The following is a 12,500-nucleotide window of genomic DNA, read 5'->3' as shown; positions in this document are numbered from 1 at the left end:
TGGTTCTTTCGCTCCTTTATTTCCCAGAGGGTTCGCCACAGCGGATGGATCCACATATTTGATTTGGCACAGATTTCATACCAGATGCCCTTCATGATGCATCCCTCCCATTTATCTGGGCTTGGGGCCGGCACTGGGAGTACACTAGCTCGTGACCTCCTGAGGCTGGGTTTGTATCTCCTCCCGGTCTCAGGCGGAGGATCTTTTACATGATCAGGGAATGAATTTCAGTCCTTCATCGGAAATCGCCAACAAACAAAACACCTTCCTGTTAACAGTTAATACCATGGGTTAACTCTAAATGTTCCCTTGAGGTTGAATTATGCAGCTTTTAGTGAGCAGGAGGAATACAAACTTTAAGTCTGACTATTACAGATTAATCAGTTATTATGACTAAATACAAAGACTCAGTATTCTTTGTTTAAACTGTACATATACAAAAGAGCAGATCTGAAGGTGTGTGGCTTGCATAATGTCCAACCATCCCCACCAACCACTTGTTTACGTCAAATTTTCTGGATTTTCATGATGGTTACTACTTTCCCCTTTGCCCAATAGATTTTTTGTCACTCCACGGCAAAGGGGCTAGCTGAATATAAAGACTATCGCCTTGTAAAACAACACAAACCATCAATTTTGACGATATCATGCATTTGCAGTCGTATTTGTATTTATGACCACCTGATGAAGCTCCATGTTTGCCTTCACCATCTCCTAAACTGCTAAATCCTCTGTTGGTGTCTTTCATGCTGCCTGTTGTAGCTCTGAACTAGAAATGCTGAAAATGAAGCTAAACTATGGAACAGCTAAAACACTCTTTGATAATCACAAGGAAAATTGGATTTTCTTTTTCTTTAGCCCATGTGTTCGCTCGTTGAAGCTACAGTATGTCTCGCTGTCACACAGACTTTGATGCATCTCAACAGGAAAAGCACCAGGTGTAATTACTACCATCAGTGTCAGCTACATTCCACTTCCAGTTCAACAGCCATGCAATTATGCATGCTTCCTCTCACGCACGGCTTTTTTGGATCCTTGAATGAAATGAGGCCATGATTTAAGGCTCTTAATTACGCCTGGGCTTGTCTTGCCTTGACAAGTATATGCTGCTCTAAAATTTTTAAAAAGACATGTTTACTGAAATATTGAAATCAAATCTGTATCCTCATCCTTATCCTGTAAACCTTGAGGGACCTAATGATGTTCAGTTTGAAAAGTTACACTTCATATCCAGAATCTAGGTTCTTTCACGTTGGCACTTTCATCCTCCTCCATGGAGATTTATCATCTTTACACGTACAGTTTAAAAGGAATCCTTTGACTCTGAATCTCTTTTATACTTACTCCCACTCCTTCCTGCGGGCTTGCGGCGTGCTCTGTATTTTATGAGCCTGGTGGGCCATGATGATGTCCTTCTGCTCCACGAGTCCCCCGCGCCGCCGCAGCATGCCGTGAGGGCTCAGAGACCCCGAGCCCTGATCGGACGAGCCATCCTCCTGTCCGCATGGCACATCGAAGCTGGCCGCTCGAGGGGGCAGCCCCAGACACTCGGGGACCGCGTGAGGGACCTGCAGGGAGCAAGAGCGTGCTCCCTGCGCCAGCCCAGGCCGGGCAGTGGGGCTAGACCGCCTCCAGGCTTCGGGCTCAGGGAGGGACAGGGAGGACTGGACGTGTGTCTGTCCACGCCGACCGCCGATGGTTGGAGAGCTGGGTGTAAGGGAGAGGGAGAGGGACTTTTCTGAACTGGTGAACATCTCCACAGAGGTCGGTCCGTGGCAGTTTCAGCATAATGCTGCAAATGGAGAAAAAGGAGAGAGAGGCAGAGGATGATGGGTGAAAAACACTGCAATAATATTTCATAAACGTTGCTCAAGCACATCCTCCCTGTCCCCTTCTTGTTTGTCTTTCATTATGAGCATCAAACAATGTGACACTGAGGATGATAATGTCCTTTGCCCAAGCTGTCACTCTGACCCAAACTCAACCATCTCACCATCTATCAAAGGGATGAAAGTTCAGATCGTATTCATGGAGCTCAGTGGGTGACTGAAGATATCACTGAGACTTTTCAACACAACCAGGAAGTCAGACTATTACTCTAAATGGACATTTCTGGTTACCACACAGTGTTTTTCATTTACTGTCACCACCGGGCCAAAAATCTTAATATCCAGTTCATTTGTTTGTTTTTATGACCAAATACATCTTCAGTTTCCATCAGCTGTGCAAAATGCATCTCTGTACCTGAGCACAGCCTCAAACTGCTGCTAGCATGAAGCCTAGCATATTTGTCTTTATAAACCAAAAAACTAACATTCTAAAAACAAATCTCGACACGCACCATCTCAAACTGCATCCTGGCACTTACTCTGGCAGATATTTGAAGGCATTGTCTGAATTAACCTTGTCTTCAGTCGTCACTGAGACATAAAAACTGCACAAATAAAACCACCAGTCAGACACGAGTCTGCTTAAAAAGTCTGCTGCTAAAACAAGATGTTTTTTCCTACCCCAATGGTGGTGGAGTTACTTTTACCACAAACATCCCTGCAACATCTGCAGATGCTGCAAATTTCAATCAGGATTTTTTTGAGTGCCATTTAGCTCTCTTATAACAGGATAAGCTGCTTCAACGCGATTTAGTTTTTTTCTTGCCTGGTATTAAATCTTTAAGACTTAACCATGAAACAATTTCCAGAAAATTCTAATATTTTTTTGTTGAAAACAGACTGTTTATTGAACCTTCTGACATTAAAAAAAACAAACAAACATTAAATATTTAATTTGCATATATTTGCTACATCTGTTTTTTTGTAATTGTTTTTTTTTTTTGCAATTTATTTATTTTATTTCACTTAATTTTTTATTTTATTATTTTTTATTTATTTGGTTTTTTTTTTATTTTGGGGGGGGGGGGGGCACTGATGATGTAGAGTTGTCAAAAACTGATAAAAACTCAAGTATGATAAACTGGGCATTAGGGGGTTAAAACACTGAGCCATTTGAAATCCAAGAACTCTCCACCTGCCCAGCTTGATTGGTAGGTTAACTTTATTGACTGCAAGTGAAAGAAAAGAAACTTCAGAATTTAACATTTTATGAAACCGAATTGAAATGAAGATAGAAAAGATTCAGGATTTACTTCCTGTTGACCTCAGTCATTTCCAACCAAACAGGGTCAATTAACCTCAGAATGGATGCCACCATTCAACTGCACTGTCATGGGGAGCTTTGATACTAGCGGTGCATATGATTGGATGAACAGAAGCTTTGAACCAGCAGCCATACAGAAATAGTACCAGCAATCATACTGGTGGGCGGAACAAGACTGCACAGAAAGTGGGTGTAGTAAAAGTAATGACATAAAGAGAGATTTGGTCATCTTTTTTAGTAGCTGAGCACACCATAAAGAACTACTTAAACCCTCATTCTGTTGCTGCTATTGTCCAGTTAATCGTGTGCGTGTGTGTGTGACTGAGACAGAGAAATATGGGGGTGATGAGGTGGCAAGGCTGGAAAACAGCAAGTTTGTGGCGAAGCCAGTCAGAGACAGACGAAACAAGGCTGTTTCCACTGAGCCGGAGCTGAAAGGAAGATGACTGAGTGTGGAGGAGCAGAAGCAAAGGCTCGGTGACTCACTCATCAGCAGCAGGGCTCCTCAGACGTGAACTGGACACAGTCTGAGTTGAGCTCTGCCCTCGAACAGAGCGCAGCGCCCGCCTGAAAGCCGGGAGAGGCTACAAGGTCAGCGCGCACATTTACACGGGTGGCTCGCTCGCAGCTTTGTGCCGCTCATGGGTGGGCTGTCTCTGATTTTAGCGCAGCCATTCAAGTTCAAAAGAAATCTGATAGCTTTTATTATTAGTCAGGAAGGTTGTTTTTTTGTTGTTTTTTGCTTGCAGGCAGGGCTGTGTGGAAATTAAATGTCACGGCACTTGTATGGAGAGGCACACCTAACTGGCAGGGTGGGTCCGTGAAATCTGGACAAAAACACATAAAACAAACATAAATTGCAGCACTGATAAGGTGGAGGTAGATCAGAAGCCTGCACAATGATTATACCAAAGCAAGCTTCACACCTTATCTGCATTATTCACTCAAGTTCAAACACTTGTGTGGAGACGATGCTCTTCTATTATAAATTCAAGATTCCAGCTCCTGGCTGAGATCTCCTACGCTTTAATTAGTGCAACCAGTGCAAAGCCTGCCGGAACAAGGCGACCGCTCTCCTCTAATCAGCTGCAGGTCGACAGTCGCTTTAGATGTGCGTTAACCAGCCAGTTAACAGGTATCGCTAATTAAACTCATGCTCCTGCTCCTTCGTTATCCTCGTGAAGTTAAGTGTTTTTGACGCACGAGCAAGACAGGAGAAAAGCAAAGCAGCAGTCACAGTAACTACACTTAGAGGCACAGCGTGCTAAAAATATTCACTGCATAAAGGAGGATCGGTGCTGCGGGAAATGCAAACATCAATTAAGTCACGGATTGATTGATGAATTTGACAGCTTTACCTTGAGGTGAGGCGCGCGCCTTCATCGTCGGCGAGCCCCGATCAGGTGGATGCTAAATTCAGCCCTTTCACTCAGTCCAAGTTTGGTGGTTTGAGGATGATTTCGCGAGGATTCCTTGAGTGATGATGATTACCTCTGTATGGCTATAAATACCGCGAGGTGGCTGGGAGCCAGAGGAGCGTAACGCGGATGAACGTAAACAGGCACGGGGACAGGAGCGAGGAGACATGGGAGTAATCCCAGTCATCTTTCACGAGCTGGCTGCCTCATATGAGTCACTTTATGTGGTTTACAATTAATGGCGGCGTCTTCAAACTAAATTTAGGCTGGACTGTCTTGAGTTGTGCTGTTTGAGGGCTTTTCTTTTTCTTTTCTTTTTCAGCGCAGGAAGCTGATTCACCTGTGCCGAGATCACAGGAGGTCTGGCGAGAGGGAGAGAAATGCAACAGGTCTTCATCTGAAACTGCGCTCAGGTGATGTGAGCCCAAGCACCCAGGTATTCGCATGTAACCGATCAACCGCTAGATGGTGGACTAAAGCCGCATACCTGACACATGCGCAGGTTCCTCTGGGAGACGACCATACAAGCCACCACAGTCCGAGCAGTGCACGTCTGTCCTCAAAGTGCATCTGCTTCTACTTCTGCACACGCAGCGTCATCCCCAGACTTTCTGGGCACCTTTGTAAACATTAAAATCCACACAAATAAATCCCTTGTTCGTTACGACACTGCTACAGATTATGGGACACTATTATAATAGCGGATTATCATCATCATCAGTGCAATATACAGATACAGAAAGATCTTTACCAACTCATACCACAATACCTGAAGTCTTTTTAGATTAAAGTTCCCTCTGATGTCATATTTACATTTAGATTCACTGAATGCTTTACTTTATCTCTTTTTTTTAACTGAACTCCTACTTTATTCTTTTTTCATCTTTCTGTGATATTGTGTTTATTTATGGAGCTAAGTTGTTTTTTTTTAATGTTTTGGCTACTGTAAAAGTAACTTCCCGCCTTCTGGGACAAATAAAGTACATCTTATCTTATCTTATTTTACCTGTAAGCACACGGGTCAGAATAAAACTCCACCAGAAACAAAAAGTGATGTCAAAAATTCAGTCACAAATTGGGTTAGCTGCATACAAAGCTTATGAACAAATACTAGATAATCACACAATTATTGTAATTAGTAATATTATATATTAGTTGATACCTTTCTGACGATAATTCAGTTAGAAAGAGTTTGTTTGTTTGTTTTTTGTTTATTTCTTAATATTAATCACACAAAGGGAAACAATGCCTTGTACTAGATTTAGCTGCTAGCTAATTTCCATCTGTAGTCCCTGGGCAAGTTTTGTTTTGTTTAAAGTAAAAAATTAGAATCAGGAAACTTCACAGGGAAAAAATAGGCACATAAAACACGAATCAATATTTTGAATCGTTAATCATGCGATAGAAGTAAGATGATTTCTTACAGACAGACATAAACAGGCACACGTGCTACTAAAGTGTTACTCACGTGTGTACAGAATTATATGAAACATAATTCAATAATTGAATCATGAGAAAAGATAGAGATATAGATTTGTTTTATAGGAGACGACTGATTTACTTATGTTAAGCTATGTCATTTTTTAGTCTAGATTGACATTTGGAGTGAATTTTAAATTGTGTGCACTTTTTAAAAGAGCTTTAATGTGTTTTTCAGCCATGAAAATTTAATGTAGCTGCATCTATTAGTCATCAGTTATCATGGCTCAAAAATGCTGATAAGGTGCATTCAATATAAACAACAAATGTTTAAGGACATTGATTGATATTGTTTGGAACTGACTGATTGTGCTTAGTTCAGGAGGCTGATCAGCATTTTAACTCATTAGATTTGTTGTTCTTCGCCCTTTGAGCTGCTTTTTGACAGACTCCACGCCGGCTGTCGTCTCTTTGTAACTCTCTGTAACTCGACTCGACTCGATCTTCTCCACCATAAAAGTTGATGGAGACGATGGAGTCTTTGTCCAGCAGGTACTTTCCTCTGTGCAGCAGACTTCTCAAACTCTGTTAGAAGGGCTTTCTTGGTCACCTCCTCTGATTGAAGCCTTCTCTCTGTAGGGTCCAGGTGCTTCAAAACTTCCTCCATCTCAGTTATCGAGGCCACGGTGCCCTTGAGGACACTGAATGCTTTTAGAAGTACCTTTTTTTTGCCCCTGACCTGATTGATGCCTCACCATAAGTGAATTTCTTAGACTTCGTGATTTAGTTTTTGTGCCGGCGGTGCCTTCAGGAACGTGGGATCTTTATGTACACAGTGTGGCTTTCTAAACTATGTCCAATAAAATTTGCCTCAGGTGGCTCAGAGTTTCGACCACATCTTAATTAAAGAAAACAGGGTGCAGTCTGAAGTACCACAGCAGAGTCTGAATAGTCTCGTAAATGAAAGATTATCATTTTTTTTAAGACAATAATTTATCATTATGAGATACTGAGGATAGATTGATGGTGAAATTACTTAATTATATCCATTCAAAACAGTAGCGACACAGAGGTAGAAGATCTGAATATATAGTGCTTAAATGAAAAGATACAAATGTTTAAGCATCAGTCTCACTGACCGTGATGCTATCTTTCAAATTTTGCAGTTTGGTCTCTTAACCGTTCTTTTAAAAACTCATCTCAGCCTCTGTTCATTCAGAGTTTTTACATATCAGGATATAAACGTATATATATTTAAAAAATCTGGTCCTCAGAAGCTCTTAAAATTAGGCAAATACAACCTGAGATGAACAACAATACATAACAAGTAGCACTGTGTCAGTATTTATTTAACAATAATAGTGCAAAACTGCAGAAGCAGCATGTGAAAAACTAAGTCCACACCTTGATTCAGTAGCTTGTAGAATCACCTTTTCTTTTGTCTTTTGTGCAACTTTTAGCCCCTTGTATCATTGTAGAAGATGTTTCTTTACAACATTCCTTCAGTGGATTGAGGTTTCATTGCACATTCTCTTGTAGATTTGCTGCTGTGTTTGGGATCTTTGTCCTGCTGCATGCTTTAGCTGTTGGACAGTTTGCTCTAGAATAATTAGGCATTGACTCAGTGACTACAAGGTACCCATGTCCTGTGGCTCCAAAATTAGCCCAAATCATCCCCGTTCCACCACCACCAAGTCTTGTGGCTTGTTCAGATGTACCTTGCAAACTTAAGTCGTGCTGCAATGTGCTTTTTGGACAGAAGACGTTTTCCCCTGGAAACCCTTCTTAAAAAAGCCAAACATGTTCAGGCTTTTTTAATCGTGCCGTCATGAACTTTTACATCTAACATGCTAACTGATGTCTGTGGAGTGTGAGACGCCGTTCTTGGGTTTTTTGCAGTTTCTCTGAGCTTTGTCCTGTCTGACTTTGGGGTGAATTTGCTGGGACGTCCACTCCCGAGAAAATCAGCAGTTGTATTGGCATCGTCTTCTGAATAATCTTCATCATTGTAAACTGATGGACTCTAGATTGTTTGGAAATGACCTTATAACCCATCCCAGATTGAAGGGCAGCCATACTTTTTTTCTCTGAGACCATTACTGATGCTTTCCTCGTTGGCACTGACCTATCAACACCCCCGTGCTCCAGACAAACTACTTCTTCTATAGAGGTGCTCACATTTCCTAATGATCAGTTAACTGAGTGCATATGTGTAGCAGCAGGTGACCGCTACTTACCCTATTAATTCCTATTGGAGCTGAAGATTTTAACACGGTGCTTCTGGCTTAATTTTTGTTAAATGAATACTGAAATACTGCAATCATGTGTTGATCATCTGAGGTTGTATTTTTATAAGCCCTTTTACTGTATACGCTCCTGTATAATTATTAAACTAGAGCCGAGGACAGAGAATACTCTCCCTTTAATTAAAACAGAGCATGATGGTCCACGTAGTTAATTAAAAGGTCAGCCATGTTCATTTTAAGCAATCCCAGTATTCCCTGCGCTGAGGAGGAGAAGTGTTAGCGGTGGGACTGAGAGCACTGCAGAAACCATCTGCTGCCACCAACACTGAAGGGTAAATGAAGACTTCAAGTCCACGCATGCTACACACTCAGAGTTAAAGCTGCATTTCTCCCTCTAAACCTCTTAATTTTCCTCCTTGGACGCCACTCCATGTGTTTGTCTTAATCAAGACTCTGCTATTCTTTCATTACCCAAAGTCTCCTCAAGTGATAGCGATAATGTCTAGCCACCAGTGGCCAAAGAACGAGCTCACAGACTGCAGTATCTTTGTAGTTGTTGTCAGACATGTCTCTAAGGACTCTGACATGGAGCACGCTCAGTATTTTCTAGTGTCCTGACGCCATATTGAGAGAATTAGACATGGATTTATGTAATCTAACAGAATCATCTCTGTGAGGAAATAATTGCCGTCTTATCCTCTGGGCACGTGGCCAAGTGGATGCGTGAAATGGAGACGCCAAGCAGACAAACTGCCTCCACTGAAACGGGAAACATCAGGTGTATGTGCAGGGAGACATGCGTGCCGTTTTGTGCACGAGACAGCTGGTAATAAATGGTTGGAAAATCAAATCTGGTCTGGCATGAGAGGCCGCCCTCGGGGTAAACATCAGGTTTGGTTTGTATGCTTGCTGCTTCACGTTTTGGAGATTCTTGCAGGGTGTGATTTTTTTTTTTTTTGGTATCCTAAGGTGCCAAAAGCTTAAATGTATTAACAGTCTCGCCTTTTGTTGGAAGAGCTTGTTTCAGAGTATGAGGACAAGTCTTTACTGGTATTATGTACAACAGTCAGTCTGAGAGGTTTAACAGGCGTCTCTTTAATCGTCGAGTGACCGAGTAGGGTCAGCATGACCCCAGATTTAGATTTATACTTGTATTTCTATCAGTAAAAATCATTCCTACTGGAAATTAGCCACTTCTCCTCCAGCTTTTTCCAGGAATCAACTCATGCAGTGGGTGTGGTGAGTGGGTATTTGTCTCTAAGCACTATATCTAATTTTACTGTAATTTCACACTAATCACTGCTTAAACTTAAACTACTTTTTATTTGTGCTTTCGTGCCTCTACTGAGTGCTTTAACACTGGCACCCACATTCACATTTTTACAGGGAACCAAGCAAACCTAGACTAGTAATATTTACTGCAGCAGAGGCCTTAAGGCAGATACAGTTGGGGGCAATGAGTTCGGTTAACTTATTTTTCTATAAAAGTGACTCAAACCCATAATTAATTCAATTTGAATGTTTTAGAACATAAATATAAAGGAAAGTGTGCAGTTATGATAAACACAAATTGAACTATTAAAAAGATTCCTGTGTAAACTATAATGGGGCTTTTTATTGCCCCATTGGAAGCAAAAACTGCAATCAAGCGACTGTGATTGTGTTTGGCCCACTCTTCTTTGGAGAATTGTTTGAATTCAGCCACACTGGTGTGTTCGATCACGGCCTGTTTAAGGTCAGGTCAAAGCATCTCAGTAGGATTTGAGTCCACTGTTTGACTGAGTCACTCCAAAACAGTCATTGTGTTGCTTCTTGAGCCATTCAGAGGTGGACTTGTTTCAGATCATTGTCCTGCTGCATAACCCAAGCATGCCTGAGCTTCATGAACTGATGACCGCACTCCCTTAATTTACTAAACGTTCCTTCCTTTGCTTTATCAAGGTGTTTTTGTTTTCCTCCTCTTTTCTTTAGCATTAGTTCAGGCAGGCTGACCTCAAAGGTCAGAGCACCTCGGCTTTCTAGGCATCCAGTAGGGCTTCAATTTATGTTGCTCTAATCTGCCCACAGTGACTGCACCCCTGCAAACCACTTTGTAATCCACCCTTGCACCAGGTCACCCTTTGTATTCACTACTGACACTTGCACATCGTTCCCATTCTTGCTGCCCTTCACTGGCTTCTAGAAAAATTCTGAATTTATTTTAGGATTTTATTAATAATATATAAAACGCTACATTGACCGGTTTCTACATATATACAGCAGAACTACTGAGACCTGATCACTGCAGCTGACTTCTCAGATTTCTGATCTGATTTGCTAAAATTTTCTTATTTGAAAACTACAGGTGATCGTGGTTTTGAGGTTGTAGCTCCTTAACTCTGGAGGAATCGGGTTCGTTTTGATGGGTTAGCTTTTCTTTGAGTATCTGCGGTCTAATAAAGTTATTGTTATTAAATAAAGTTTTAAGCAGATTTTTGTGACGTGATTTTGAGAAACGTTTCTGTTTAAAGGTAGTTCCCCTTGTGGGATTGTTCACATCTCGTCGCTGGACTTGAACAAATGTCACAAACTCAGACACATTTTAATCATCAAGAGTCATTTTATTTTCATATTCTAAAATGCAAAGGACATAACAGGATTTGAGAATAAATCCAAGGTTGAGTGCACAAAAATGTTTCACTGCAGGCGATTATTTACAAGAATGAAATCAACGTTTCTTTTCTTTTTTCATTTTTTCTTTAAAGAATTCAACAGGTACTGCATCAATAATTAGAGTCAGGTTTTTGAACCTCATAACGTAGACAAGACTGGACTTCATTTGTACTGAAGATACTTTTTTTAAACACAGCACATTCAGTAATTTACATTTTACATTTTAGTGAACTTTGCTGAAATAAAAGTTCACTATTAGTGCATTAAAGCCCACTGTATGTTTGTTTAATTTAGTCTTTTATACATTAAAGATTAAAATCTCATCAAGGTAATGCTATGTGGCCTCACAAACAGGCCTGTTAAAATTAAGCTGTACAGGAGAACAAGCTACACAAGTGTCCTCTGCATCAGTTTAGCCCAATGTGCTACCCAGAAACACGTTGGCTAATAGTTACAATTTGATTGTACCATCATTGTTTAATTAACATTAGTTAATTATAAGTTATTCATGTGAATATTAGGAATCAATAATGATCCTTAAATTGTCTTGCCTGCAGCATGACATTGGTTAGAGTTTTGCGTCGTTCAACAAGTTAAATCATTAAAGGGGATCTGTTATGTTCATTTCCAGCGTCAAATTTTGAGTCCTGCACAGCTTTGTGTGATTTATAGTTTAAAAAAAAAACCTTATTTAACTTATACTGGGTCTTGATGTTGCCTCTCACTTAATCTTCTGCTGTTTTAATTCCAGTTCCCACGCTCTTTAAGCATACTTCCTTTTGATTGGCTGTTCCTCATAAGCAGAAGGTTTGTGGGTGGGGCTTCGGTGCTCAAATGCATGCCTGAGATGATCATATTGAAAAAAATCCACTTTCTATGACATCATACAGAGCCAAAAGTAGAAAAACTGTTTGAAAGTGATTGTGGGGATTATTTGCACATACACTATTTAGACTTTGACCATATTTAATGAAGGAAAACACCATTTTCACAGTATATACATGATAGAGGAAAAGGAAGAACATAATAGACCCCCTTTAAGATCAAAAAATATGGCTGGGTCATGTGGACACATGCTCAAAAAGATCAATGAGTATATTTGTGTCTTTTTTAAAGTGTCTTCCTGGTTGTTTATCTACTTTCATGTTTAATTCCATGTCTAATTGAACATTTCTGCACATACCGTGACAGTTAAATAGTGACAGCTGTTAGGGTTTTCTGAAAATGTCCCCTTTTGATTGCGCAAATATGTTCATTTTCAGAGACAGACAACAAAACTGTTGTATAATTCTCTAACCAGGTAATAAGTGAGCGTACCCAGCCATAGAACAATGAGCAATAACATAACGGATGAAGACTATTTATACATTTTGATCATCACAGGTCATGTTACTCACCCAGTCCTAGTGTAACTTCATGTCCCGATGTAATTTGAAACAACACTGCATTTAGCTGGAGTTATGCCGCTACTGAATACAAGATACAATGGATTTGAAAGCTATAATTCAGCTCAACACTATGCGTGCTATAGAAGAGAAGCCAAAAACACTTACTATCCGCTTAAATAAAAAAAATCGAATATGGAACCAACCATTTCTCAGAACACAGATGA

At 40.6% G+C, this 12,500-nt stretch overlaps 1 protein-coding gene across 2 annotated transcripts in view; it reads right to left on the bottom strand.

Annotated features, from left to right (window-relative positions):
- Positions 1–11,744: 11,744 nt before the first annotated feature.
- Positions 11,745–12,500, bottom strand: part of klhl14 (kelch-like family member 14) — a 26,447-nt gene continuing 25,691 nt past the window's right edge. For both annotated transcript variants that reach the window (XM_085389735.1, XM_085389734.1), the window contains exon 9: positions 11,745–12,500. This exon is cut by the window's right edge and continues 373 nt beyond it. The gene's annotated coding sequence lies outside the window, so the exon portion shown is untranslated.

Source organism: Rhamphochromis longiceps, linkage group LG18 (genome assembly GCF_057381845.1).
Source record: "Rhamphochromis longiceps isolate RC_006_pf linkage group LG18, R_longiceps_female_GT1.1, whole genome shotgun sequence".
In the NCBI taxonomy this organism is placed as follows: domain Eukaryota; kingdom Metazoa; phylum Chordata; class Actinopteri; order Cichliformes; family Cichlidae; genus Rhamphochromis; species Rhamphochromis longiceps.
This window is presented reverse-complemented; position numbering and strand designations above follow the sequence as displayed.